The following is a 27,669-nucleotide window of genomic DNA, read 5'->3' on the forward strand; positions in this document are numbered from 1 at the left end:
TCTCCCGCCCTTCTGACGTGGGTTAAAGGTTAACCAGATGCTCTGCTGTTACCTCATTCTGCACGTACAATTTGCTGATGTTTAAATGAACCAATCGTGTGAAACCGCACCAATTCCTCTCCCAGCCCCAGACCCATTTCTATAAAAACCCCTAGCTTTTGAGCCTTGTGGGATACGTGTAGGCCCGGAGCTCCATCATTAAACTACCTCACTACCTCGTGTATTTGCATCAAGACGGTCTCTCGTGATCCCTTGGGTGCGTGCTGAATCGGGAATTGAGTGGGGGTTTCCCCACTAGGTTCTTTCACTTCCATTCCTTGCAGTTACCTGCTGAGTCTCCAAGGTTTACACCTAGCTCCACCAGAAAACAGGATGCATTTCATGGTCCCACAGAGAGTAGGAGAAGGGAATGAAGAGCGAGAGGGAGTAAGAGAGCAAGAAGCAAGAGGCAAGAGAGAGGGGCAAGAAGGCAAGAGAGAGAGGAGGGGACAAGCAGCCCCTTTTATAGTGGGTCAGGTCTACCTGGCTGTTGCCAAGTAACTGTGGGGGTGGAGTTTAGACAGAATGCTAACAGAAGTGAAGCCATGGGAAGAGAAGGGGAGTGGTGTGGGGCAGAGTCTAACCCCAGCATGTCACCAAAGGGCAAAAGGCTTGTCAGGGCGATGCCCCAAATCACAGTGGAGAGGCGTTCCTTTCAAGGTGATGGGCACCCAGGAGGGTATAGGGAGGCTGCCTGACACACCAATATGACTTTTGTTGAGCAGGCTTCATTGAACCAGTGAGGGACAAAGAGAGAGACAGGGAAGGCAGCTCTGAGAGGACACTTACCTGAGCAGGCTGGGAGAGGAGTGGGTAGAGCCTGTAGAGGAGAGGCAGTCTCTAAAGTTAGGTAGGTGGCAGGAATCAGCAGTGATCTCTACCCAGGGGGGTCAAAAGGCAGTTTGGTTTAGTTAGGAGGGGCAGAGCCCATGGAGGCCTAGTATTTTCCTCTCAGTTTTTGACACAAGAAATAAATGAGGGTGTAATGAGACCACCAAATTGGACTACTTTGTGGGTAGATTTATTGGGGATTAAACTGCCGAGGCTATCTCTCAGGGGCCAGAGAGAAGCAAAATGGCAGAAAAGCAAGCTGATTTTATGTGACTGTCAGCAGGGCGGGGGGCCTTTGAGCTGTTACAAACTGATTGGATTAACCAGGATCTAGATTCCTTCACCCAGGGTATTGACTTTGGGGGGCGGGGGTTCCCAAGTAAACAAAAACCTACCGTATAAGATTCTTGTAGAACGCTGGTCAGGTTTCTGTTTGCCCAATTCCAATCCTTCTGTTTACTCAGTCAGAGTCTTTCTGTTTAAGACATTGGCACCAACACTACCATTTTAGGAACCCACTTTGGACTTCATAGGGACATGTCCTGGCAACAAAGGTCCTTTGTGTCAGTTTAACACTTGTGAGAAGAGACTAGCCTTGACTCTCTCAAAGAACTCAGAAGATCAGTCATCAATAGGTAAGACAGGCAGAGTGGGCACGGAACTCAGGAAGGGTGCAATGTCAGCAGCTGGCAGACTGGACCCCGCCAGCATCCAGATCCCATCTTTCATATATAGAATGGAAAATGAGAAACTTTCCTCAGCAAAGCAGAGGAGAGCCGGGCATGGGGACACAGACCTATGATTCCAGCTATGTGGAAACTGAGACAGGGGACTGACTCACTACTCCAAGGGTATTCATGTTACAGTGCGAGGTCAGGGCCAGCCAAAGGAGCTTGGTAAGACCCTGTCTCAAAAAATGTGGCTCACAATGGGAGGGGGTTTGCTTAGCATATCTAAGGTCCTGGATTTGATCCCCAGGACCACAAAAAGAGAGAGATCTCTCCAGCCCATAGGCCAGTCCTCCCTCCCCAACAACATTTGTCTGGTAAGCACAACTATGAAACCATAGCAACAGAAGGAGCCCTAGACTGGACTTGAAAGCTGACCGACTTCTACCTGATTCCCTGCAAGTCAGGCCAGGTCTCCCAGCCCTCCAGCCTTCCTCCTCCTCATCTGTGGGATAAGAACTGAACTTCCCCAACTCCAAGGTCTTGCACTCTACCCTAGGCCCTTTTCTCTCCAGCCCCTTCTCTCATTCTAGAATAGGCAGCTATTCCAGGGATAGCTCTCAGAACTAAATACCAGACTCCTGAGGGAGATGGGTCCTATGCGGCAAGTTTTACAGTCACCTTCCATCCCCAGACAGCCTGAGGGATGGGCTGAGCCTCAAGGAGCTCCTTCCTGCTGGCTGCTGAGTGTCTGAACTCCCTCCCCAGCCTGAAGCTCCACTTTTTAACCTCACCCAGGAAGCAAGAAATTCCTTAAGCATTAAGCTAACAAGCATCCACCCCTACTGGCTTATAATACAGAACCCAGAGCAGAAAAGGCTATTCAGATTCCTGGAGAGTTCTGGAGTCCCACTCTTTTCACCCAGCCTCCTTCCCATGTTCCCTTCTCCAGTGACCACACACCCAGCAAGTCAGGAGGTGGACAGGGATACACTCAGGCTGCTTAGAGACTTCATATGGATGTAGGATCACTAGCATCCCTCCTCTGCTCAGCACACAGTTTAGTTATCACAATTAGGGTGCTTATAGACTGCACATGGACATCACTAGCATCCCTCCTCTGCTCTAGCATCCAGTCCAGGGTACCACATCATTAGGGCGCTTACAGACTGCACATGGACATCACTAGCATCCCTCCTCTGCTCTAGCATCCAGTCCAGGGTACCACATCATTAGGGCGCTTACAGACTGCACATGGACATCACTAGCATCCCTCCTCTGCTCTAGCATCCAGTCCAGGGTACCACATCATTAAGGCGCTTACAGACTGCACATGGACATCACTAGCATCCCTCCTCTGCTCTAGCATCCAGTCCAGGGTACCACATCATTAAGGCGCTTACAGACTGTACATGGACATCACTAGCATCCCTCCTCTGCTCTAGCATCCAGTCCAGGGTACCACATCATTAGGGTGCTTTGTGTCCCTCCATCACAAGAGTCTCTCAGTGTTGCCATCTTCCATCAGGGCTCCTCAGCCATGATTGTTTACTGGAACTTCCTGGTCAGCCAAGTCACCAGAGCCAGGAACAGAGCCAGTGCTAGTTGTACCAGAACACACACACACACACACACACACACACACACACACACACACACCACCCTGCTGTTACTTTCTAAGGCCATTCTGAATCGGATGCTCAGCCACCCAGAGTTGAGAGGGGCAGCTCTTAAAATCCCCGTGTGTCCGCTCATTCTGTCATGTGTCTCTTAGTATGGGAAAGCAGGTCTTCCTAAATTAATTTTTGATGACTCATGAATAGTGTATACATTTCTTACCTCCAGCTCACTGCTGCTTTGTCAGTATCTTGCCAGATCACAGCAGCATGGCTAAAGGCTAGGCCCTCTTATAATTAATCCCTCAATATTATGCTTTCGCCTTTCTCCAGACTTTTCCATTCCTAGAAACATTAGAAAACGGGACAGTGTTTGTTGATGATGTCAAGTAATATGTGACATTAAGCAATAAGCTTTTTTTCTTTAAAAAAATCTTAAACTGTTTCTCCACATTGTTCATGACTTGCTAAGTGTAGCTTGAATATTTTAGTAGTTTTGGGATATTTTGTGGAATGAAAATACATGAACTTAGTTATCTATGGACACATAGGATATTTCAGAGTTTTTGTTCTTGAAAGTCTGGGTCATGCTCTCTTGAGTACAGCATAGTAAGTCTTACAAGACAGGTTTTCCCTTAATAAACATAGCTTTATTTTTTTTCTAGCACATTCTTATATTTAAAAGTGAATGCCTTTGAGTGGAGGTAGCCCATGGCCAAGTGGAAGTGGAGATATTAGGTTTCATTTTAGGTCATTGCCCTATCCTCAGCCCAGACAGCTCCCCTAAGTGATTCTCCAGTCACTCCTCAGCAGCAGGTATGAGGGGACCCATTCCCCCCCACACTCTCCCCACTGCATCACTGTCAAAGCCTGCTTCACCAAACCTCCATTTGTCCATAGAGTGATGAATGTGATTTCATTCTTTTCCTTTGTGGTCACGTGACTATCTTAATAGACCAATAAGACATCAAAGTTCAGAGATTCCAGTGATCATGTACTCTAACTTTGTTGCTTTAAGAACATTTCTGTTGCATAAAAATTGCATGACGTCATCACAACACAAATTTTCATTATGTATATATCATCTCTATAGTATAGTGAACAGAAATTAAAATTCCCCTTTGCATTCTTTTTCTCTTGCTGAGAGAAGCACTAATGTTAACAGTTGGCACATGTCGTGGTGGCTTGTGTTCTTGTGCTAATTATGTTACCCCAAAAACCTGTCTACAGTGTCCCCCACATAGGACTAAAGGAAGCCTGTCCCCAGTTGGGTTTTGACTGGTCAGTAAAGTTACCAGCAGCCAATGGCTGGACAAGGAGACAGAGGCAGGACTTCTAGGATTCCGAGGAAGGGACTGAAGAAGGATGAAGAGGGGATTGTTCCATGACGAGGGCATAGGAGATGAACCACGCAGGGAAGGTGCAGGAGGGAGAAACAGAGGACATGTAGGTAGGGAGTGGGGGATGGCCCCAGGAGGACTGCCCAGCAGGGTCCAACCCCAGAGTGGATGACAACCTCCTCGAAGCTACATAGACAAAGATGGCTCTCCATAAACTCCATATCGAGTTTACCTCGAGGAAGCACATGAAACAGGGAAGGAACCTCAGAAAGCAGGGTCCAGGGCAGCAAAGCTGAAATGTAGATTTGGTAAGCATTAACTCAGAAATATCAGAGGAGAGCGGGTGTTAGCCACGTGGAGTTAGGGAGAGGCCAAGTCATTGAGCTGTTTAAGGTATTTAAAATATAAGGCTGTATATGTGTGTTTTTCTTTTGGGGGTCCAGAACACTGAGATGGTAGGGGAGAAGTGTGTGCACTCCCGCCAGGAAATATAAAGTGGATTAATCACATACCGCAACAGTCACTACAAAATGAGCTATTTACCACAGGTAGATTCGTGTATGTAAATACATGAATACAGTAAGCAGTGTTTTTGCTTGTTTGTTTGTTTGTTTTGAGACAGGGTTTCTCTGCAGCCCTGGCTGTCCTAGAACTCACTCTGTAGACCAGGCTGGCCTGGAACTCAGAAATCCATCTGTCTCTGTCTCCTGAGTGCTGAGATTAAAGTTGTGTGCCAACCTTACCCGGCTGGTTTTTTTGTTTTTTGTTTTTTGTTTTTTGAAGACTTATTAAACATTTTTTAAAGGCTTATTTTATGTGCAGGAGAGTTTTACCTGCATGTATATCTGTGCACCACGTGCATGTTTGGTGCCTGCCTGAAGGTGTCAGATCCCCTGGAACAGGAGTTACAGGTGGCAGTTAGCTGCCACACAGGCGCTAGAAATGGAATTCAGGTCTTCTGGAAAAGTAGTAAGTGTTTTTAACCACTGAGAAACCTCTCTCTGCCAGTAATGGGGTTTTAGATTATTAAAAAAATCTGTGTTTTCCTGCAGTTTGTATTTATTTTCTCTTAACAACACATTTTAGTACCTGTTCCTTATCAGCACACACAGACTTATTCTACTGCTTCCACTACTGCATAATTTATAGCCTGAGACATATTGGTCATCTATTGCTGCGTAACAAATTCCCCTCCTGTCTCCATATTTAGTGGTGTGTACAAAAATAAAAACGAACAGATGAAAAGTCCCTTATCTCATCCACCTTCTGAAACTGGGAATCCTGGACCAGCTTGTGCTGGTCGTTCTGGTCAGAGCCTCTGGTGACATCGTAGCTAAGCTGTGAGCAGGGACTGAGGTCATCTGAGGCTTCCCTGAGGCTAAAGATTGGTGTATCAGATAAGATGGCTGGCTTGCTCGGCTGTGGGCAGTTACCTAAGTTCTGCAGTGTGCAGACCCCTTCAGGGCTGCTCAAAGACAGTTCCCCCAGAGCAAGGGATGAGGGAGGGAGATGGAGAAAAAACGAAAGAGGAAGCCCCTGTCTCTGTGAAACCTAAACCCAGGAATGGCATGTTACTCCTGCAGTGTACCACTGGGCATTCATAGCAGCCCTGGTTTAGGGCATGAGATGAGCAGGGCTGGGCACACCCTGAGGTGGGTGTCGCTGGAGTCTGCTTGGATGCACACAGGGGCACTGTGTTCTACTCCCCTCCCCGTGGCTGCCTTCAAGCTCTTGTGCTCACAGGCAGCATCACTGTGAGCACTTGGGCATACATCTGAATGCCAGGCACTTGTAGTACTAACTGTTGTGAGAAGTGTGACTTTGACAAGGTCACACCACTCAATCCTACAAGACCAGGACGGATGGCAACATCAACCACCAGACTTCCAGCTTGGTCCAGTTCCAGAGCCACGTATGTTTGTGGGAAGATAAACAGGAAGTAGATTGTTAGGTCCCAAACCCAGGAGAAGCAGCTGAGATGTCAATTTACCATATCAAGCAGACCTAGCTGCCAGATTTTCCCAGCATCCACCAGTCTCTACCTATTACAGGGTCTTCCTGGCTGGCATACCCTGACCCCTACCCTGAATGGCTGGGTTGCCCTGCCCTATGTAATCCAGCCATTTTGGCTACTTGCACCCCCTTTTTTTCTTAGCTTTTTTTTACCCTTCCTCCTTCTTAGTTTCCTGGCCTCCCCTCCCCTTCCTCCTCACACAGCAGGCTCAGGGTGGTGTTCACTCTGGCTTCAGACGCCTCTGTCTCTGTCTTCTGCTATGCTCTCCCTCATATCTACAATAAGCTTTCTTCTCCACCTAGGAGCAGTCACGTCCTCCTCTTTCATTTCTTTTCTTCGTTCAGAGATCTCAACATGTATCTTGAGATGTAGCTGATAGAAAGTCCCAGTGGTTGGTTCCCAGAATGCTAACAAACCATGTAACGGCTTATCTTACCCTGTAAGTGCTAAATCTACACTGTCCAATGGCTACGTCCACTGGTGTGTGAACACTCTAGCTGTCTTGGTTAAAAGGAAGCTGATAGAAATAAGGAATCCTCCCCAGACAGAAACTGGCATTGGACGGACTGAGTTCAGTTCTGTGGCCATGTGTAAGCCACATCTCTCCTAACGCTGTCTCTGCTGTGATGTCAATGCTGTAGACACTCCTGGTAATGTGTGCGGTCTGGCCATGGAGAGTGCAGCTGCTTTTATTCTCCCTACTGAACACATATTAGTTGTCCTTCAAGCTCCTCCAGTGACTGAACTCCGTTTTCTAAAAATATATTGTGCCCGCTGGGCTCATTTTGCCCGATTTTTACCACATCCCAGATCTCTGCTTTCTATGCCAACCATTATTTTGTGGCTTGGGTTTCTTCTTGTGAATGGTACAGATGTTTGCTGTGTGGGGTGAAATGTGATTGAAAATCTTATCAGAGCTCCCTACTTCAGCCCAGCCTAACCTGCCTCCTGTTGGCAGGTATGGGGGTTAGTCATAAAGGCTACTGTCCCTGTAGACACAGCTCAAGTCCTCTTCACGTCACAATACACAGCTTCAAAGGGATCTGGGATAGTGGGATGGGTGGGTGGTGGGATGGGATGGGTGGATGGTAGGATGCATGATACAGTTTAACTGTATCAAATGAAACAGATTCTTCACAAAGAACATTTCTGGAACATCAGAAAATTGCCTGGTCAAGGGACTTGTATAGTGTCCCCAAAGGCCCAGGTATTAAAAGATTGTCCTTAAAGTGACACTATTGAGGGGTGGTGAAACCTTTAGGAAGTGAGGCCTAACAGAACATCATTAGGTCACTGGGTGTGTCCCTTACGGGGGGGATCTTGCTGTTTGCTTCCTGGCTCATAATGTAAGGAGTTTGCTATGCCCAGTGCTCCCCACTATTCCAATCCAGTGCCTCCATCAGAGACCCTAAACAACGAAGCCACTCATTTATTGAATGGAACCTCAAAACCATGATCCAAAGCAGCCTCTCTCCTTTTTAAAGTTCCCTGTCTGATTTTGTTCTAGTGGTGGAGAGCTGTCTAATATGTCCAGACTGTGATCAGGCCACAAGCTCTGGCCTGAATATGTGGGCCAATCCAAAGTTCGTGTGTTAAACCTAATATTCATTACTCTCATGCTAGGACCAAGTGGGGCCTTAGGAGGTGTCAGGTTATGAGTGCGGAGCCAGTCCCCTTGCCAGACAGCCAACCCGCTAACACGTTGATCTTGAACTTTCAGACCTAGAATAGTAGGCAATGAGTATGTATTGTTTAACAATTGCATTCAGAAGGATTTTGTTACAGCAGCCAACCAGACAGATGTAGGGGAGGTGTGGATAATTTGGACACCCAGTAGAAGAAAGCCTGGGAGCAAGGGGAAGCAGTGCTCATTGTGATGAGCTTAAGATGTCCAGGGGGCCCTCAGCGTAGGTGTCTACTGTGTGACTTTTATGAGAGAAACTCATGACTCTTTAATAAGTGCTTTTCGCAGAAGACCTTGTGAGCTTCTTAAGAGAATGTCTGGGACCTCTGCTGTCCTCTAGAGTCCAAAGGCCAGACAAGAACAAAGACATAAAAGGGTTGTGACAAGCATTTTAGAGAAGAGATGTTTCCATTTCAAACCAGAAGAGGACTAGTATTCCCCTACCCACTTCAGGCTCCTGCGAAGGCAGAGGATGTACCACAGGCAGCACCAAATGTGGGTATCCCTGCACAATCCCACCCCACACTGGCCAACAGACCTAGGAAAGACTGTGCCTCCTGGATGGGGGGAACTTGCTGCCCTCAGTGGCCACGATCACTCCCTCCTGAACTTGGGCAGCTACAGAAAGCTTGGACCTTTGATGGTCCAAAGGGTGATACAGACCTGGAAGGCCTGCAGCAGAAGGGTAGGGCCTAGGGTGCCCATGTGGTAGCTGGGGTCTCAGCAGAGGCCTGGCCCAGCCTGGTCCCCCATGAGGCTTACCTTGAGGTTCCATACAGCGTACCCTCACTGACGCAGCAGTCTCTCATTCCAAAGAATTTCACTGTGTTTCCTCAGGAAGCGTCTTGCTGAAAGATAAATGTTTTGTGTGTGATCAAACAGAATTCTATTTATTTACTTTACGTTCGTCTAGGGCCGAGCCAGGCCAGACAGGTCAAAGGACGAGGTTGTGAGTAGTTAAGATGGTCTCCAGAAAAGCCTGGAATTTCCTGTAGGCACAAATGTGGTAGAAAAAGTCGGGGGCCACGACAGGGGTTACGTGCCAGACCAGGGCCCCTTGGCAGGAGGGGGAACCTCCCACAGTAGTGAGGACCCTCCAGCTGTTTGGGGAACCTGAGCATAACTAAGATCTGCTTTCAGGGAGCAAAGGTACGAACTCAGGGACATCCAAACCCACTTTACCTCTAGACTGTGCCCAGGAGGAGGCAAGAAAAGAACAGTAAGCCTGTGATTTAGCTATGTCAGAACCAGACTTAGAAGGGCCCTCGGGCTTCCCTTGACACATCTTGAAGAAGAGCCCCTTACAACACTCCTAAAAGCCCATATCAGGCACTGTTGGAAAACAGGAGATGTAGAGATGATTGGAGACCTTCATTTATTATAGTGACTTAGTTGATTTAGACATAAGACTTTCTAAAACTCACAGTGTGTCCAGCCTGGTGTTTTTTGAACAATACTTGTTCACTTGACACTCTGGGGTTGCACTTGGCTTTTCTATTTGCTTGAAGCCAACTTCTTTCTACCTACATCTGGTTTTGAGTAGGCCCCAGAAGCCGAACCACCCTCAGAAGATGGTAAGCTGGGCCATTTCTGGTGCTTCAAAATAAATCTACCCAGAATTACACAGCTGAGTCACAGTCTCCTAAATTCATCCACATACCCTGGAACCACCACCAGGGTGCCAAGAGCACATATTTTGGATTTGAACTTCTCATTCAATGGGAAGTCTAGAGTTGGGATAACCTTTGTTCATCAGTGTTCCTTCAGAATATTCACAAAGGGATCTGCTCTGGGCCAGGTCCTCACTGAGGGAAGACATAGAGATGGCTCCTATGTCTCCAGAGTTTCAGCCCAGCACTGAATGCAAAATGGGTTGCAAACACCTACTATGAGGCCTGCCTTAGTGGAAAGGGAAGCTTTAGGTGCTGGGTGATTACAGCACTGCCCACAGAGGCACAGCTCAAGTAAAGTCTGAAGGAGAGATGCGTCTCTTGCGGCCAACAGCCCAGTGCAAGGAGCAGTCCCAGGATTCTACAAAGAGAAATTCAGGCAGCATCAGGAACTGAGATCTGCCTTGGAAACTGTGTGACTCAGCACATGGACAAAGGAGGCCTCTCCCAGGCAAAGCAAACTTAGATCATGAACAACTTCTGGCTGAGGATGAGCAAGGAACAGAGACCATCCAGTCCAAGGCATCAACATCATTATGCCCATGTCCCTTGTGCACTGGGGTCACCATCAGATGAGTTGATTTCCAAGAGGGTGGTTAGTGGTTAGACACACACCACAGCCCAACTCTTAGCCCCTGCCCGCAGAGCATAGCCTTCTCCACAGATCTGCACCACTGGGAGCCAGTGTTTGCTGGTACCTAGTATTTGTCCTCCCTGTCTTCTACAGAATAGTTAGCTGACCTCATGATCATTCTAAGTAAGGCTTTGATTGCCCAGAATTTCCTTCAGCAGGTGTGTCTATGTAAGTTCTAACAAATAGATAAGTACAATGAAGTGGTTTCTTTGGGAAGTCAGTTATGTCCAATGATGGTTTGCTGGGGCACACAGGTGAAAGGATGTTTTGCTATGGCATATGAAAGGATGTGTGATATTCAAAAAGAATATAAATATGACCCCACAGACATGGGAGCTTGAGAAGTGGTTTGCCTTGCTTTGCCTCCCTAGTCTTCGCTGACGTCACATGTGTATTGGTTCGCCTTACATTTTCCTGCTGAGCTTTGCTTGTAGTGACTTCACAGAGAGAAACTCCCCAGAGAACTTCTTGTGAGGTTCCTGCAGCTTCCTCAGACTTGGACTGGTTGGCTAGCCTTGAGGTTTCCTCTAGATAGAACTGCCCTTGCTGATTCCTGTGTGGTGTCTGCCAAGTGGACTGGGTTGCAGCTGCTGATTCGTGTTTAGCGTTTGCTAATGAACTGGGCTGAGAAAGAACTATTTCTAAACAGGTCCACTTCCCCCATATCCTAATAACCTACCTCTGGTGGATGGTGGGCTAGAGAGGAGGTTGAGCCCTTATTAAAGTAGGCTGAGAAAAACAAATACCTACAGTACAACTTCAGGCATTCTCTTTTAAAATATTTGTGTGTGTGTGTGTGTGTGTGTGTGTGTGCATGCACACACATTCAGGTACCTATTACAGCCTGCATATGGAGATTAGAGGACAACTCAAAGAAGTCAATTCTCTTCCTTCTATGGTATGGTTTCTAGGGATCAAATTCAGGTTTTCAGGTTCAGTGACAAACACTTTACCCACTGAGCCATCTTGACAGGCCCTGGGAACATTTTCTTAAAGGGAATTGATGTATCTTTCTCTTTCCTTTTTACACTTACTGATAATTGGAATGAAGATGTAATGGTTAAAACTGGAGTAGTCGCTAGGCAGTGGTGGTGCACCCCTTTAATCCCAGCACTTGGGAGGCAGAGGCAGGCGGATTTCTGAGTTCATTGACAGCCTGGTCTACAGAGTGAGTTCCACAACAGCAAGGACTACACAGAGAAACCCTGTCTGGAAAAAAACAAAAACCAAACCAAACCAAACCAAACCAAAAAACAAAACAAAACTGGAGTAGCCATTTGGATCCTAAAGTAATCGTGGGGATGAAGTCCTATTTAGAAAAGAGAGAAGGCAAACGGCAGCTATGTGTCCCTGCCTGAGGGGACAAAGTCTTGGTCTGTCTTCTGATATTTCTATAGGAATAAATAGTCTTGTATTTCATTTTAAAACATTTGTTCCTTAGGATTTCTCTAGTACTTATAGACAAACTTACTTATACATGATACCATTCCCCAAGTTTCAAACCTAATTTTTTGCAGGTGACAAGTCTAAACCAGCCTACCTGTCCCCTGCACTATCACCACCTTGGTACATGAGGTGCAGTAGGGCTGTGTTAGCTGAATGCCACACAGGTGTTCACAGGTGGGGCTGTGTGGGATGGTAAAACTATGCCAGGAAATTTGGTAAGGTGGAGCAGGTTGAGACCCAGAGACTCCATGGGCACACACCTGAAACTTAGGCACTACCCACTCCCTGCCAGATTCCTGGCCTGGAACACGAGTCACACTTCTCACATAAGGAAATGTGCCCTATGGTCACATAGTCCTAAAACAGAGTTCTCCATGCTAATGAGGTACCTAGAGGCCCTGGGGGCTTAGCCAATAAGTTTCCCTTCCCAGACATTCCTCCCTGAAAAAGGTATTTAATCTCGGGTCCATCCTGAAAAGTGGGTAAGGTACAATGTGCATCCATTTTCTACCATGAACAGCTAATACACATTTTAGAACCATGGACTGTCCCTTTCATCAAGATCCAGCGTGGCAAGCCATAAAGAAGGCTTCAACTTATCAAGTTGCAGCTTAATTCTCCCGTAGAAGGCCTCTCTGTGCTTCCAGTCACAATACACGCTGTCCTCAGCCCTTGGACTCCCAACTCCATTCTCAGCTCTTCCCTGACTCCCAGCAGCGCCTGAATGTCCAAGAATCAGAGAACCCCACAACCCCAGACCCCTGGGCCAGCTCCAGCTTTCCCACATCTCAGACAGTGCTTTTCCACCCCCAGAGCAGAATCTCAGTGCTTCCCTACAGTCCAGCACCAGCCCCAATGCCAGCGTGGGATAAGCACAGTCAAACTCCTGAGGTGGGTGGAACTTGGACCCACAGGGCCGTACTAGCTGAGTGCCACACAGGTGCTCACAGGGGAGGCTGGGATAACTACTTGCCAGCACAGTTGTTCTTGTGCTCACTACTTCTGCAGAACAACCTTACGACTGCACAAATCTCCCAGAGATGAAGGGAGGTGACTGGCTGCATCTGAACCGTGCAGGGATGCACCTGCACTCCCTCCTGCCGAGGCTTTGCTGCACCAACATTTGCTAATGCACCCTGCTTTACTCCAGAGCCGAGCCCCACAATAAAGGCATGCTGAATCCTTTTGCTGTTAATGCCTGCAGCTCTTTGCCAGAGGGATCGATTGCCTGTGAACTGAGTCTCTTCTGCTGGACATTCTGCAATCGATAGGCATCTCAGAGAAAGAGAGGAGCTTGGGTAGGTCCTTCCAAAGGAAGCCTTGGCCTGCAGAGGGCATCAAACCAGGGTGAACAGCACAGAAGGGGCCTGTCAGGATCTAGGCTCTGCACATACAGCGGGACTCAGAGCTTCAGCAGGATAGGGTGTAGGGTGAGCTTTGCAGTCCAAGAGCCTTGACCGGGAAGCCAGGACTGTGCAGGTAGAGGGAAAATTCCTGGCCAGCACTCAGTTCCCACCCCACCCAGAAGCCCAGGCAGACATCCCAGGGAGTGGCTTCAAAGCCTGACTACTCTGCCAGTTACACCATTAAGCCTCCCAGCACCCCCTTGGGTTAAGCGGCAATTTCATTTTTTATGATGGAGATGGAGAATTAAAATGATTTCTTGGCTTCCTGCTATGTACGAGGAAACCTTGTTGCCCCAGATTTGTGGGATCCCAGTAGAGTAAACAAAGGATTCTCCTTTAGCTCTAAGATGGCTGCTCTCATTCCCCACACTCACCCAACAGCTCTGCACTGAATTCAAAGGCCACGCTCGGGACATCATGAAGAACAATGGCAGCCACTGCCTCTTTCAACTGATGAGGAGTTGGATGGCCAGAGAAGGGAAGCGATCTGTCTGGGGTCAGTCAGCATCACAGCTAGAGACCTACAACCTTCCTTCTAGAGCCTGCCCATTGGGACCTTACGGTGATGGGGGTCTGGCTGGTCTCATATGCTCACCGGCCTTCTGACTCTTGTTTGTGATTGTGTCCAAAAAGGAAGCCACAGGGAGAGATGGTAACAGGCAGAGAGCCCTGAGCCAGCTACGGCTGAGTCCAGAGCCACAGACCTAGCAGGAAATGAAGACAACTTGGCAGGCAGGGAGAAAACTTGACTGCAGTTACACAGCCAGAGGAGGAACGGACTGTGACATGCTTGAGATTGGTGAAAGTGCTTCCATACAGAGCTAGGACTCTGTCCCCTTGAGCTACCTTCCTGTTGGCAAGGGACCCCCTCTAGGAGGTGGTTTCTTGGCCCTTGATAGTCCTGGTTGACTTTTCAAGGCACCAACCTTGACCTAGTTTCATCCAATGATGTCATCTCCCCATCCTACCCAGGCCCTCTGAGTGTCCCTCTGACATCTGTGTCACCTGTCTGAACCTCACAGAGACACACAGAATAGATGACATGTCTCGTGGGACATAACTTCCAGGGCAGTGACCATGACCATGTCCCCAAAGCTCCCTGGGTTGACTAGATCTGTAAGAAGCTGGGCTAGAGGACTCTGTTGGCTGAGTGTTTTGGGTGGTGGTCCCTGCAAGGCCAGTCTTTTTTTTTTTCCCCGAGACAGGGTTTCTCTGTATAGCCCTGACTGTCCTGGAACTCACTTTGTAGACCAGGCTGGCCTCAAACTCAGAAATTCACCTGCCTCTGCCTCTCAAGTGCTGGGATTAAAGGCATGAGCCACCACTGCCCAAGGCCAGTCTTGGATAGTAAATCTGCAGGGCTGTAAGAGAAGGCAGCTCCCACCAAAGATTCAGCAGTTTGTGCTGTTCCTGAGGGTGAGCGGGGCTTTAAGGAGAGGCTCCTGAAGCAGCTTCCGGGCCAGTCACTGACTGCAGCTGCAGGCCTTCAGTAAGGATGCCCTGGGTGTCCATAAAAGGCCCTCCCACTCCCTTTTCAGGATGACCAGGTCCCTGACCTGATCCAGCCCAGCACTCCTAGATTCCCAAATGGTACTGGCTGTTGTGGTCTACGGCACACTGAAGCTGTCTTGTGTGCAACACGCTCAGTCCCACAACCCACACACTTCCCGCCTGCGCTTTGCCAACCCAATTCCCACTCCTAACCGCCCCGTCAGAATTCAAGGTCCCTTGGGCCTCTGCCTGCCCGCTGTTCTTGACAGATGTCTATTTATGTTATTCAAACAAGAATAAAGCCAGCCACAGTAGTAACCCTAAAACAAATGAGAATCATAAGTCACCGTGAGTGTTCTCCCTGCTTGTGTCTTAAACAAGGTTCTTTGCAGGGATAATAGACACTCACTACATAGCCTCAGGGGACCAGGAGAGGGACAAACCAGAGGCAGTGGGGTGTGTGTAGCACCTCTACCCCTGGCCTCTTGGCTTGGTCCCCACTCTTTCTCTGCCTTCCCAATGTTCCGAAATGCAGGTTGAGAGGGGAAAGAATTCCTCAGAACAGTGAACCATACCACACACATGAAAGAGATCGCTTATTACTTTTTTATTAACTTCAGCCCACAACTTCCTCAAAGACAGCTCCCAGGACTCCAGAATCTCAGTGCTTTTGAACACGAACTAGATTTCTCAGATTTCCTCCTCCTCAGGAAAAAAAAAAAAAAATGACAGCAGCAGTAAGCTCATAAGCTCGCTGTACCGCCTCCCCGCCCAGCTCTGCTTTCGGGGAAAGCACCGTATCTCTGCAGCCCGGAGCTCTTTAGACACTCCAGAAAGCCTCCCGTCCGCAGCCTCCACCACTCGATGGCTCACAGATCAGTACAATGTCTACACAACAGAATCAGGAGCTTTAAACATACCTCTTTCTGTGTTTGCACACAAGCACACTCGAGCCAGCAAGTCAGTCTGGGGCAGGCACAGCCTTTATAAGAGGCCCTCCTAGGTCATTAACAATGCAGCTGGATGGGATCTGACAGTCAGGAAGTAAAGGTTAGAGAAGGAATTCCTCTTGCCAGGAAAGTACCCAGCTGATAGTCCAGGAGGACCCAGAGACCCACCACATGTCAACCACGGGTGGGGAGCAGCTCATTAAGGATGCTAAGGCCACCCGGAAAGGGGTTGCCAGGGAACCAGCTCTCCACACCAGCTCAAACACCCTCCGCGAAGAGAGCTGCAGCCTTGGGTTATTACATCCAGCACCACCAAGAGAGGCCACCTCAGCCAGCTGCCTCTTGCACTGAACCCACGAAAGGGAGGAGGGTCTCGCCATCAAGGTAAAATCCTCGCCTAAATGTTCCGCCCGGATGAAGAAACTGAGCTGTCAGCCATTCTACAGAGGAGCTGGGGTGGAGGACATGAGAGGAAAGGCTCTCTCAAAAGTGCCCCCTGGGGACTGCAGAAGTCTTATGGGAAGCATTGGGACCCCAGGGGCTCTCAGGAGTCACTGGGCAAAAGGACAATGCTCCCCAGCCCTCATGGTTGTGGAGGGGGTTTGGGTGGGGGATGAGAGAGTGGGGGGAGGGGGGAGGGGGTGAGGGGGGGGAGGGGTCGTCAGTAATGTTTCTATTACTTCCAAGTGTTGTCTCAGGGTTCTCCTGTGGGGCGAACAGGGTGAAGAGGGGTGTGTCTGGGCTACTTGGCTCTGCCCTTTGAAACCAGCAGAGCTTCAGAGGCCATCTTGAGCTCCTGAGCAATCATGGCCTCCTCACTTCTCCCTACTCTCCTCAGTGTGGCTAGCCAACCCAGACCCAAGAACTCCAAGGCACGCCCACCCACCTGCTGGCCCCTCCTGGCTGTTGTAGGAAGTTGCCAGAGCCATCCTTGGTCCCTCCTTCTATCCCCTTCCACACCTCACCCCATCCTCATGCCCAAGCTTTGGGAAGAGAACCAGTTCACCTTCACGCTCAAGTCGGAAGTATGGCTGGAAGGAGCCTTCCTGTTGAGGACAGGAAATGATCCGAGAAAGCTTCTGAGGCCGCTCCTCATCCCTTGGTCCTCCAAACCTCTCAAGGGGCCAGGGTCTTGCCTGCTCTCTCCTCCCAGTCAAATGTGAAGCATTTAACCCCTCTAGCTTCCCCCTGTGTTCTCCGCCTGTCTCCCGCTGTGCCAGGCGCTCCTGTATCGGTGTTTACTCAGGATAACTGGTGTCTAGAGCCCACAGTGGGGGTGGGGGGTGGGGACAAGGCTTGGGACCGAATCATTCATATGCACATTCAAAACAGATACCCTCTCAGGGGAGAGGAGGAGAGATGGCCCTCCACGGGGGAGGAGTTTCAAGTAAGTTCATCTTTGTCAGCTCATCCTTGACCACTGGGGCTTTAATTTAAAAGGTTGGGCCTCTCTCTGGGTGGTACTGACCTCTGACTGCCTGTGACCTCGCCACCTGTAGAATGGGAGGGAATTAGTGTAGGACAATCTGTCTCACAGTAAGCTCCTAGCTCAGCAGCAGCACCTGGGAACCTGATAGGCACATTTTCAGGTCCACTTGGGGCCACGGAACCAGTATCCTTAGAGATTGGGGTCCAGCAATCTGTGTATCCACACCCCTTCAGATGACTCCAGCTTGGGACACACTGCACTAGGCCTCAGATGTGAGCCATGATGAACATTTAGACTCCATCACACAGTGCTACTGGATGTCAGGCCTCTGGTCCCAGCCTTTCTGGACACTGGAAGGCACCGGGAGACTGTCCAGAGCAAGGCTTCATCTCCTGGTAGCCAACAGCAGGTCTCCTGGGTATCAGCCATGTCATCATATCCCAGGACCACACTGGAGGGCACTCCAACTGTAGAATGACTGGGGCGACTGTGTCTCTAACATCACGTACTCAGGACACCCTTGTAGCCCATAAAAATCAGAGTGGATGATTAAGTGGATGAGGGCTCCATTTCTGAGAAGCAGATCTCCTAAAAAGCTCTGTAGTCAAAGGATTTTGAGTGTGCTAGGTAAAGAGGGAGGAGAACGTAGTGGTGGAGGAGGAGGAGGAGGAGGAAGAGGAGGAGGGAAGGAGGACAAGGGGAAGAAGGGGAGAAGGGGAAGAGGAGAAGGGAGAGGAGGGGCAGGAGGGAGATGAGGAAGAAGAGGAGGAGGAGGAAGGAGGAGGAGGGAGAGGAGGGAGAGGGGGAGGAGGAGGAGGAACATGGATCTTCTCTACAGGACTGATCAGGTCCTTTAATGCACTATGGAACTTTCAGAGTGTTCAAGAGCAGACTCCAGTGTGAGCATAATTCTTAACCATCCTTCCAAGAAATCTTTTAGATCATAAAATTCTACCCCCCCCCATAAAATAACTCTGACTCATCCCATTACTTATAGATATGAAATTGAAGTTAAGAGCAGTGAAGTTAAGTGTGCCAGGTCATGCAGAGCACTGAACGCTGAGCTGAGGTTAGAATCTTCTCCACTTCACAGGGCTCAGACACGGGTGCTAGGGGCTTCCCAACAGCTGCTACTGCAGCCAGGGCGGAGACTGCTGAGTTAATGGTCATATCTGCTGTCACCATTTGTACCTCCTTTTAGAGAGCTTCTGGCCTGAGCTATGCTTGACTCTCCCCCCTCAGCCTAGCTGCCCACAAAGCTCTGTGAATATGAGTAGTGTTGAGGGTGCAGTCCTGTCTGCTCACAGCCTGTACCACCTGCAGACATGGCGAAGAAGGCATCCACCCGCTGTAGGAAATGCTTTATTGTCCTAGAACCATGGAGGAAGGAAATGGCCAACTTCTCAGTGCAAGCTGCCGACTTTCCATGCTCAGACAAGTCAGCACATCAGTAGGCCTTTCAGCCAAACACAGGGCAGGGCCAGGCTAGAATTATGCACCACTCATGCTCTGTAGTTTCATAGCCTGAGAACTTGGTCTTTAGGCTCTAGGTACTGTCAGAAAGTGAAGTTTCCATTCATCCATCCATCTACTCACTTACCCATCTACTCATCCATCCACCAAGCCATCCATCCATCCATCCATCCATCCATCCATCCATCCATCCATGTACCCATCCATCCATGTATCCATCCATCCATCCATCTATCCATGTACCCATCCACCCATCCATCTATCCATGTACCCATCCACCCATCCATCTATCCATGTACCCATCCACCCACCCATCCATCCATCCATCCATCCATTGATCCATTCATGTACCCACCCACACACACACACATCTATCTATATATGGACAAGAAACATGCAAAGACTTGTATAAGCATTAGGTGCCTCATACAGACTAAGTTACTCTCTCTGAAACACAAAGCTGTCCAGCTTGTGGCACTTGTCAGTTTTCTGTGGTGTAAGTGTCCCCAAATTTCACATTACCAACCTGGTGTCACCGATGTGGGACTGGGTAGTCTACCATATGTTCACATAGTATTTCCACTGAGGTTGGCACGCGCAGGGATAGCTTAGCAAATCAGACTCCATTTGACTTAAGCAACACACATTGTTTTCCCAGCAAATCACTTAGCAACCTTGGATAAGCTGCATGCATACCCCTCTCCCAAGGCAATCTGGTTCCTCAAAGCGATGGGTCCCTGGCACTGTTAGTCACTTCCACTTTGTGGTCTACAATGTCTGACTGAGAATTAGGCAGAGTGAACAGGAAGAAAACTGTTCTTAAAATAAACTTTTAGGTGAAAAATCTTATTTATCACCTAATGTCTATGCATAATTGGATGTGCAAATGATTAAAAACAGCTGCATTGTGGGAAAGGACATTTACAGTAAACAAAGGCTTACATAACTCAAGCCTGTCAATCAAACCAGGAAACTACCTGTCCCTTGTCCCTTGTCCCTTGCCCCTTAGCAACTGACTCTTCCTCCTCTTCGTAGACCAATAAAAGAAATCCCCAGTGGTCACGTAGTGCTGGTGAGTACTCACTCAGAGCCCACTCTCTCCTGGGGTATGTGGCCTATACTTTTGCATTGCTTCTGCACAAAAATTCTGCTTGCTACTTACTATTCATGGTGCGTGCATATGTGTTTTCAGTTCTTTCAACAAGATACCAAGAACCTGGAAACATCTGGCCTCAACTGTACCGCCACCATGTGGACATAAATCTAACCTCAAGCGGTAAGCACAAACTACAGTAAATATTTACAAATGGGTAAGTTTCCAGTATTACCTTTGCTTCAAAGTTGAACTGAGGGCAAGGTCTGAGGAAGCAGCTCCGTGCAGAACAGTTGCCTAGGATGCAAGCCCCAGCACAACATATGGAAAAGATGTGAAGAGACTTAATTGAAGATTTATGCAATTTAATTTTAAATGATGTCATATTTAATAAAGAGATGACAAAATCCCTGGGAAAGACACATTTGTCCTTGACAAGAGAACACCCGGGCCACACGGAAAGGCTCTTCTCCACTGGGGGCAGGAGTTGAAAGGCCACAGTAATACAGTGACAGTCACACACAGTAAATCCACTCTGCACAGAAAGGTCAGGCTGGCAAACTATGTCTAAAGGGTACAGATTAAAATCCTATTGCATTCATGGTCCCCAAATAATTTCAATTTTAGTACTTTTGCAAAGTCCACAGTATTAGCCCAGCCCTCCCTCCTGCTTAAACCACAATCCTCTGGGCTCTTCTGAACCCCTCTTTTGTTTCTGTTAACTAAAGGTCAGCAGAGAGGTCAGAGGAAATAGCATCTATCCTGGAAACAAAGACTTGCAGTTCCTGTGCATTGAATCAGCAGCGAGACCAAGAATAGTGCCCCCCCCCCCCCCCCCCCCGCAGATGCCGGGGAGGGCTTTTGTTTTGTTTTGTTGTTTAAACTGGGGATTTCCAAAGCAGATGTTTTTGTAAGCCACACATTGGCTGGGCATGGGCAGAAATCCTACATTGTAAACTCCTCTGAGGATGTCCTCTGAGGATGGGTTAACCAGCATATTCCAGCTGTCAGATGTTAAGGGCCAAGGCCACTGACCCAAGGCTCCTGATTCAGCAGTTGGTGTTAGCAGGTGTTTGCTGCCTCCTTAGAAAGTCTTAGCCTGGGGACTTTCCTCTCACATCCTCTACAAGAGTCTCGTCTTCAGATCAGCAGATCTACGTGTTGGGAGGCCCAGGGCCCTGGGACTGCTTCTTCTTCTTCTTCTTCTTCTTCTTATTATTATTATTATTATTATTATTATTATTACTCTCTGGTTAGCAACATTAATCAGTCCTGAAACTTTAAATACCAGTGACTTCTTTTATCTAAATATTTAGTGTAAATAGTTTTATTTAAGTCAAAGAGCCAGGCAGGAGGGAGAGTGGGAGAGAGGGGGGAAGGGAGGGGGAGGTGGAGGTGGAAAGAGGAGGAAGAGGGAATAGTTGCAATACTCAGCTTAGCCAGTAGAGGGTATCAGTTCCCCTGGGGCTGGGGTTCCAGGCAGTTGTGATCCGCTGGATGTGTGTGTTGGAACAGAATTCAGGTCCTCTGCAAGAGTGTTACATACTTAGCCTCTGAGCCTTTTCTCTAGCCCCTTAATGAGGAATTTATATTATCTATTAATTAACTACTATAGAAAATAAGATATTTTAATTACTTATTCACTTATTTGTGTTTGTGTATGTGCACGTGTGTATGTACATGTATGTGTGTTGTGCAAGTGTGAATGTGTGTACATGTGTGTATGTGCCATCATATACATGCAGAGAACAGAGGACAACTTGCCAATGTTGGTTCTCTACATCCACCATGTAGGTCCTGGGGATAGCACACAGGTCATCGACCTTGGTGGCAAAGGCCTTTACCCACTAAGCCATTAATTTTTTAAAATATTAATTTAAAAATCTATAATAGCATTTTATTGATATGATTATGTTAATATCTTTCACTCATAGCGAACATCTTTTATTTTTATTTCACTAGAGTTAATGATTTCAGTTTGCTTAGCTTTCTCTTACCATCTGGCTAGGTCAACCCATACCCTTAAAGTCTGTCACCGAAGGTTTTGCAGGGTTGAACTCATCACTAAACTTTGCCAGTTCTATTCTCCTCCAGGACTGCCATGCTCAGCCTCCTCCCCCTCCCTCTCCAGCCTTCAGTTCCTTTTGACTGCCTGCGTGCCCCCTTCAGTCCTCGGTGGTCTCCTGCCTCCTGGGCGCCCCCTTTAGTCCGCGGTGGTCTCCCACCTCCCGGCCCCCATACATTCTTTTGTTTTCCTTCCTCATGGGAGCAGTTTTCCTCCAGAAGTTTCCCTGAGATAACTAGCTAATGGGAAGCCAATATCCTGGCATTTTTGTCTCTGAAGATGTCTCTAGTCTCTGTTCACATTCCATGCTCTAATAGATATTCAATATCCCCTCTCTGATAGTCTTGTATTTCACATTGAGTTGACACATGTCATCGTTCACTGGACAAGACACGTATGGCCTCCAGTCTTGGAACCTTCTTGTTATTATTTCTTTGGTAATCACTTTCCAACCTTCTCGTGTTTCTTTCTCTACAACGCCCATTGGGCAGAATTTGGGACATCTCTTTTTGCCTGGTTTTCTACCTTTGCTTCCCTGTGAGTGCTTTTTGGGAGCCAGGAGGGTTTCCTTAAATACATCACCCGATCATGCTTGCCTTCTGCCCACGGGGTTTCCCAGCTTAGCTTTCATTTCTAATTCCTGGGAACCTTTCTTGAGTCTGCCTATTCTTTATAGGTCCCATTTGTCCTTCCTGGATGCATCACCTTCTAATCTTGAGGAAGAGGTTCATTTGGCATTTTCTTTTCCGTCGTGCATTTCACTTGAGTGAGTTCTCCTCTGACTGTTTGGATCCCTGTCTTCTGTGTGGAAGGCTTTCCTTGGGTATATGATGAACCTTGGCTATCCCGTTATGGCCAAATGCTAACAGGAAACCTGGCTGCACAGATAGCAGGAGACTTGTGGACCTCTTTGTAGGATGCTCGGTGGGGTCCACTGGTATTTTCACTTAGACCTTCAAATGGCAATCACTACAGGTTTTCCTGGGCAGTTCAGTTTCTACAGAAAGTACAAGGGTGCTTCAAAATACCTGTCAGGATAAGAGCCTGGCTGCAGTCCTCAAGTCGGACAGCGTGGGCAGGACAGCCCCGGTCTTCAGCATTCATACTGTGCTAGCTCCTTGCTCAGTCTGGCTTCCCCATCCTACCCGGCTCTCCAACCTTCCAGGCTCATCTTCTTCAGAGAAGAAAGTCCCAGTCCCCAGCATGACAGGGAAAGCGCACTCACTGGTGGGAGCCTGGGTGGGGCTGACTTTCTGTACATTGTCACACTTTATCCATTACCAGCTGCCATGTCCTTGGTCACCCTTCTTCTCTTCTCATCCAGCGCCTCCCACTCCTGTTCTTTCCAGGGCTTCCTCCAGGTAACCTAGCTCCTTGCTGTCCACAGCTCTGTCTCTTGAGCACACGGATGGAGGCGTATCTCAGGTAAACGATGACGGGTCTCCGTCTGACCCACTTCCCATCTCCGAGTAGCATGATTTGAAGCTACAGACATCTTCCATTTCACTAGGCTTGAAGTTTACCTCAGGGCTTTGTTCTCCTCTGTTTGGGGGTGACTTCTAACGGGTGAAGAGGAAGCAGTATGCCATCAGTTACTTCCTGAACCAAACCATACAATTGACTCCTAGAATGAACACATCTTCTCAACAGCTCCTCAGAGCCCCAACTCGTTAGGGAGCTGTTTGTACTTGTTCAACAAACACCTCTAATTCCCTTGACAGTCATAGGACACTTACTAGGCATAGCCACATGTGCCTATAATCCCAGAATGTGAGCCACTGGGACAGAAGGATGCCAACTTTGGAGCCAGTCTGAGCTACATAGTGGGAACCCATGTCAAAGAGACAGACAGGCCAAACCAAAACAGGATACTTGGTTTCTCCCCCTCCCTCAACACTTCTCTTTTTCAATCTTTTCTGTCTTGATAAAGTCACGCTCCTGATTGTCCTAGCCAACAGTGTAGGAAAGAGAAAGAGTATACCTGGCATAGCTTCCTCTTCCTGCTTCTCTTAATCAGGGTTTCTATTGCTGTGACGAGACACCATGACCCAGAAAACTTAGTGAGGAAAAGGTTTGCTTCAGGATATACTCCCAGGCACCAGTCCACCATTGAGGGAAGTCAGAAAAGGAACTCAAACAGGGCAGGAACCTGATGCAGAGGCCATGGAGGGGTGCTGCTTACTGGCTTGCTCACGATGGCTTCTACACCCTGCTTTCTTACAGAACCCAGGACCACCCAAGGATGGCACCACTCACAGTGGGCTGGGCCGTCCCCCATCAATCACTAATTAAGACAATACCTACAGACTACCCTCAGCCCGATCTTCTGGACATATTTTCTCAGTTGAGGTGCCCTCTTCTCAGGTGACTATAGTTTGTGTCAAACTGACAAATCGAGCCGGCCCGGTGCTCATCCCAACCCCGCCTACAGCAGCTCTGATCAAAACACTTCCTGCCTCTTCTCTTCTAACCCAAGCTGCTAGCACCTCGACCCAAACAGTTTTATTCCTGCTACCTCATCTCCCTGATGACATCGCCCCTACACAATGACCAGGTCCTTCCTTCCTGCAGCTGAAGAAGCCTGCCAGCTCTCTGTGAGCTGATGGCGCACCCCACCCTTCTCTCTTTGCCTTGAGCATGCTGGCCTTCTGGTCACCCCAACAGTGTGCTGGAGTTCCTTCCCTTCTACCTGCACCCCAACAGACTTCCCTTGCTCATTGTCAGTCTTGGAAAGGCCAGCCCTGACAAGACCAGCTAAAACTTTCCAGAACTTTCTAGAACTATCTGTCAAATTGCCTTCTGTGCCCTTTGTCATTTCCTGAGATGGTCACCTACTTCCTTCCTCATTGTCTCTTCCCAGGAGAGGATAAGCTGGCTGCTGACCAAGGGCCGTGTCTGCCTTCATGCAGGGGATGTCATGGATGTGGGTGCTGGAGACAAAGCACCTCCCAGAGACATCCATGTTCGAGGAGTCTCTGTTTACTTTTTCTTTTTGAGACAGGGTCTCACTCTGTAATCATTGCTGGCCTGGAACTTGCAGTGTAGACCAGGCTGGCCTCGAACTCACAGAGATCTGCCAGCCTCTGCCTCCTTCCTGAGTGCTGGGATTAAAGGTGCACCGCTCCAAGCCTGGCAATGTTTGGTTCTTTTGTTTGGATTTAAACAAAAGGAACGTTTCATGCTTCTATAATTATTTTACACTAATATCAAAGCATTAGGCTTTACCATAGCATCTTCACGCACACATGCCAGGGCTCTTACAGGGACAGGAGAGCTGGGACTCAGAGGTCCTCTAGCCTAGTGCCAGTTCTATATACAATGTGAAAGTAGGGTGAGCTTTGGCAAATAACTTCACCATGATGAGCCTCAGTTTCGCCTACATGCTAGATGGTGGTCATCATTCCTTTCCCTTCCCTGAGGGTCACAGCTGTAAGGGAAAATGAGGTTATGAAAATAAAGGGCTCTGCCCCCACCAGTGCTTGTTTGTGAACTGTGAAATCCTGTGATCCACGGGGTCAGGAGAATTTCTCTTCACCATCACCACGCCCACACCAGGAAGGGAACGGGAAGCTTGAATGGCAGGAGGGCAGGGAGAGCAACTGGCTCACTTCCACGCTACAATGAAGCAGGCCGGCAGCCCTCAAGAGGACTTGTCCACAGTCACAGATGACATTCTTGGTTTCTAGGAAAGGAAATCGCAGTGTGTGCTGGTGCTGGCCAGTGTTGTCTCGGCCCCACAGCGACAGTGCCTCGTTCACTTTGCTAACATCATAGTCTTCTTCCTCTTTAACAACCTCAGCTATAATTTTCCTTTATTTGCTTCCTAGAGCTTCTTCAGGATTTCGCCCAACCATGACCACGTGGGGACTGACCAGCACACAAAGAAAACCACCAGGACTGCGTCTGCGCGGTGTGTCTTCATGGTGCTATCTCCTGCCAGTGTTGCCAGTGTTTCCAGCGTCAGCAGAGACCCAGAGGATGCCCCTCCCCAGTCCCCTTCCCCTTCCTGTGTTCCCGCTCATCTATCTCTCCATGCTCCATGTGGTCTTCTGTGGTGCTCTTTGTAGGGATCAAGGTCACCATGTGGAAAGGAAAAAGGAGGGCATGGTGGGAGGTGAGAAGCAATCTCCTAACAGCTCAGTTCTCTTCCCAGAAGTGGACTTAGGTGTTTGGGGCTGAAAGTGCTCTGGAATGTGAACTGTTTCCCAGAGAGGCTGCATGAAGGAAAGGCCATCAGATAATCCTGGAGCTCCGGAATCTTGGGGCTGTCAAGGGTCAGGGGTTGCAGCCAGCAAAGCTCCTCCTACCTACTGCTGGTTTCCACCTCCTTTCTACTGGCAGGCACGCCTTTGCCATGACACCCCTGGATGGTTCTTCTGCCATGAGTATATCTCCCCTCTGCCTACACTTCAGGATCACCCATTGTCCCGGAAGGGACAATAGAGCATTTTCTAGTCAGGTCCTAGGAATCATAGAACAAATCAATCACTTACTGAAAAGAAAAAAAATTGTTTAAGTTTGATGAGGGGACAAATGAGCACACAGGGACTCAATAACGGCCAGGGAGCTTGTCTAACATGGGTGCTGGTTCCTGGACGTCCACTCATGGCCCTAAGTCTACTTGGTTGCTCAGACACTCATCTCTCTTCCTCTTCTGCTGCTCATTGGGACCTCTGAGGATGGTGGCCCCGGGCGTCCACCAGCTCTTCACACTGTGTTCCACAAATCCACGGCTGCCGTTTATCCTCCTGGGAGTGTGTTACTATTCCCGCTTATTCCTGTGGTCAAACATTACATGAGCACCAACAGCACGCCAGGCAGTTGGTCCAGACACACTGTTTCCGCCTTCAAGGTGCCCAGGTGAAGGCCAGCACCATGGTTGAGGGGCAGAGGGAGTTGCCAGATTCTGTGACATTCTTGATGCCAGCCATGCACAGCAGTGAGAGAGCATTGAAGAATAAGGCTGATCTCTTTGTGCTTTTGAAAAAACTACAGGTTCCATAGATCACCCCGCCGGCTCCACCTTACCCTACCTGCAGCGTGGCCTTTCCAGGGTATACTCCTGGTTAGGACACCAGTTTAGACAAGGCCCACTTCATCTCTTTGCTTCTTTGCCATTCAGTCTCCATACCTTCTGCGGGCCATACCCAGAACACCAGGATGTTGCTAGCCTCCTTTCCAGCCCTCAGGACATGGTCACCATTACCTACTATAGCTACTTCTTAGAAAACCTGTAAGAGTTATGCAAGCAGACACACACGACAGGCAGCAAACAAGGGGCACCTAATACAAACTGGGATCCAAATAAGCCTTCTTCCATCTCTAGCTGGGCTCCATGGAAGGGTAGGAGGAATAAATAAAAAAAAAAAAAAAAAAGGAGGTGAGGCAGGGGAGGAGAGACAGGTGTGCTCTTGGCATGCAGGCACATCCAGGGAAGCACACAGACCAGGCCATTTGTGGACCACAGAAGCAGGATAGAAGATAGTTGTCTCCATGAAAGTATGCCCACACACTGTGTGGTACATGGAGCGATGGGAGGCTGTGACACATGGTGCCAGGGGACTGTGAGATCACTACCTGGGACATTTCAAAGCATGGGGTGACAGAAGGAGGCTGACGTCCCTGAGGGAGATTGGGCAGGGAAGAAAGGTAGGAGAGCCATAGAAACCCAGAAAGAGGGAAGACTAAGGTGACAAGTTGTCATGGTTTCCCGGCTTAGAGTTAAGGAGGATTTTCCTAAAAGGTTAGAAAGGATGAGATGGATCCAAGTTTGCCACAAAGCTGTCTGCCTGTGACTATGAGCAAACCCTTTCATTTTCC

General features: G+C 48.6%; 1 long non-coding RNA gene across 1 annotated transcript; it reads left to right on the forward strand.

Annotated features, from left to right (window-relative positions):
• Positions 1 to 15,881: 15,881 nt before the first annotated feature.
• LOC115029585 (uncharacterized) lies at positions 15,882 to 25,859 on the forward strand. The gene is made up of 3 exons (XR_003835152.1): positions 15,882 to 16,173; positions 19,884 to 19,967; positions 25,677 to 25,859. It is a non-coding gene; the product is annotated as an uncharacterized LOC115029585 (long non-coding RNA).
• The last annotated feature ends 1,810 nt before the right edge of the window (positions 25,860 to 27,669 follow it).

This window comes from Mus caroli, unplaced genomic scaffold, assembly GCF_978045245.1.
Source record: "Mus caroli unplaced genomic scaffold, Mus_caroli_1 scaffold_17, whole genome shotgun sequence".
NCBI classification, from domain to species: Eukaryota; Metazoa; Chordata; class Mammalia; order Rodentia; family Muridae; genus Mus; species Mus caroli.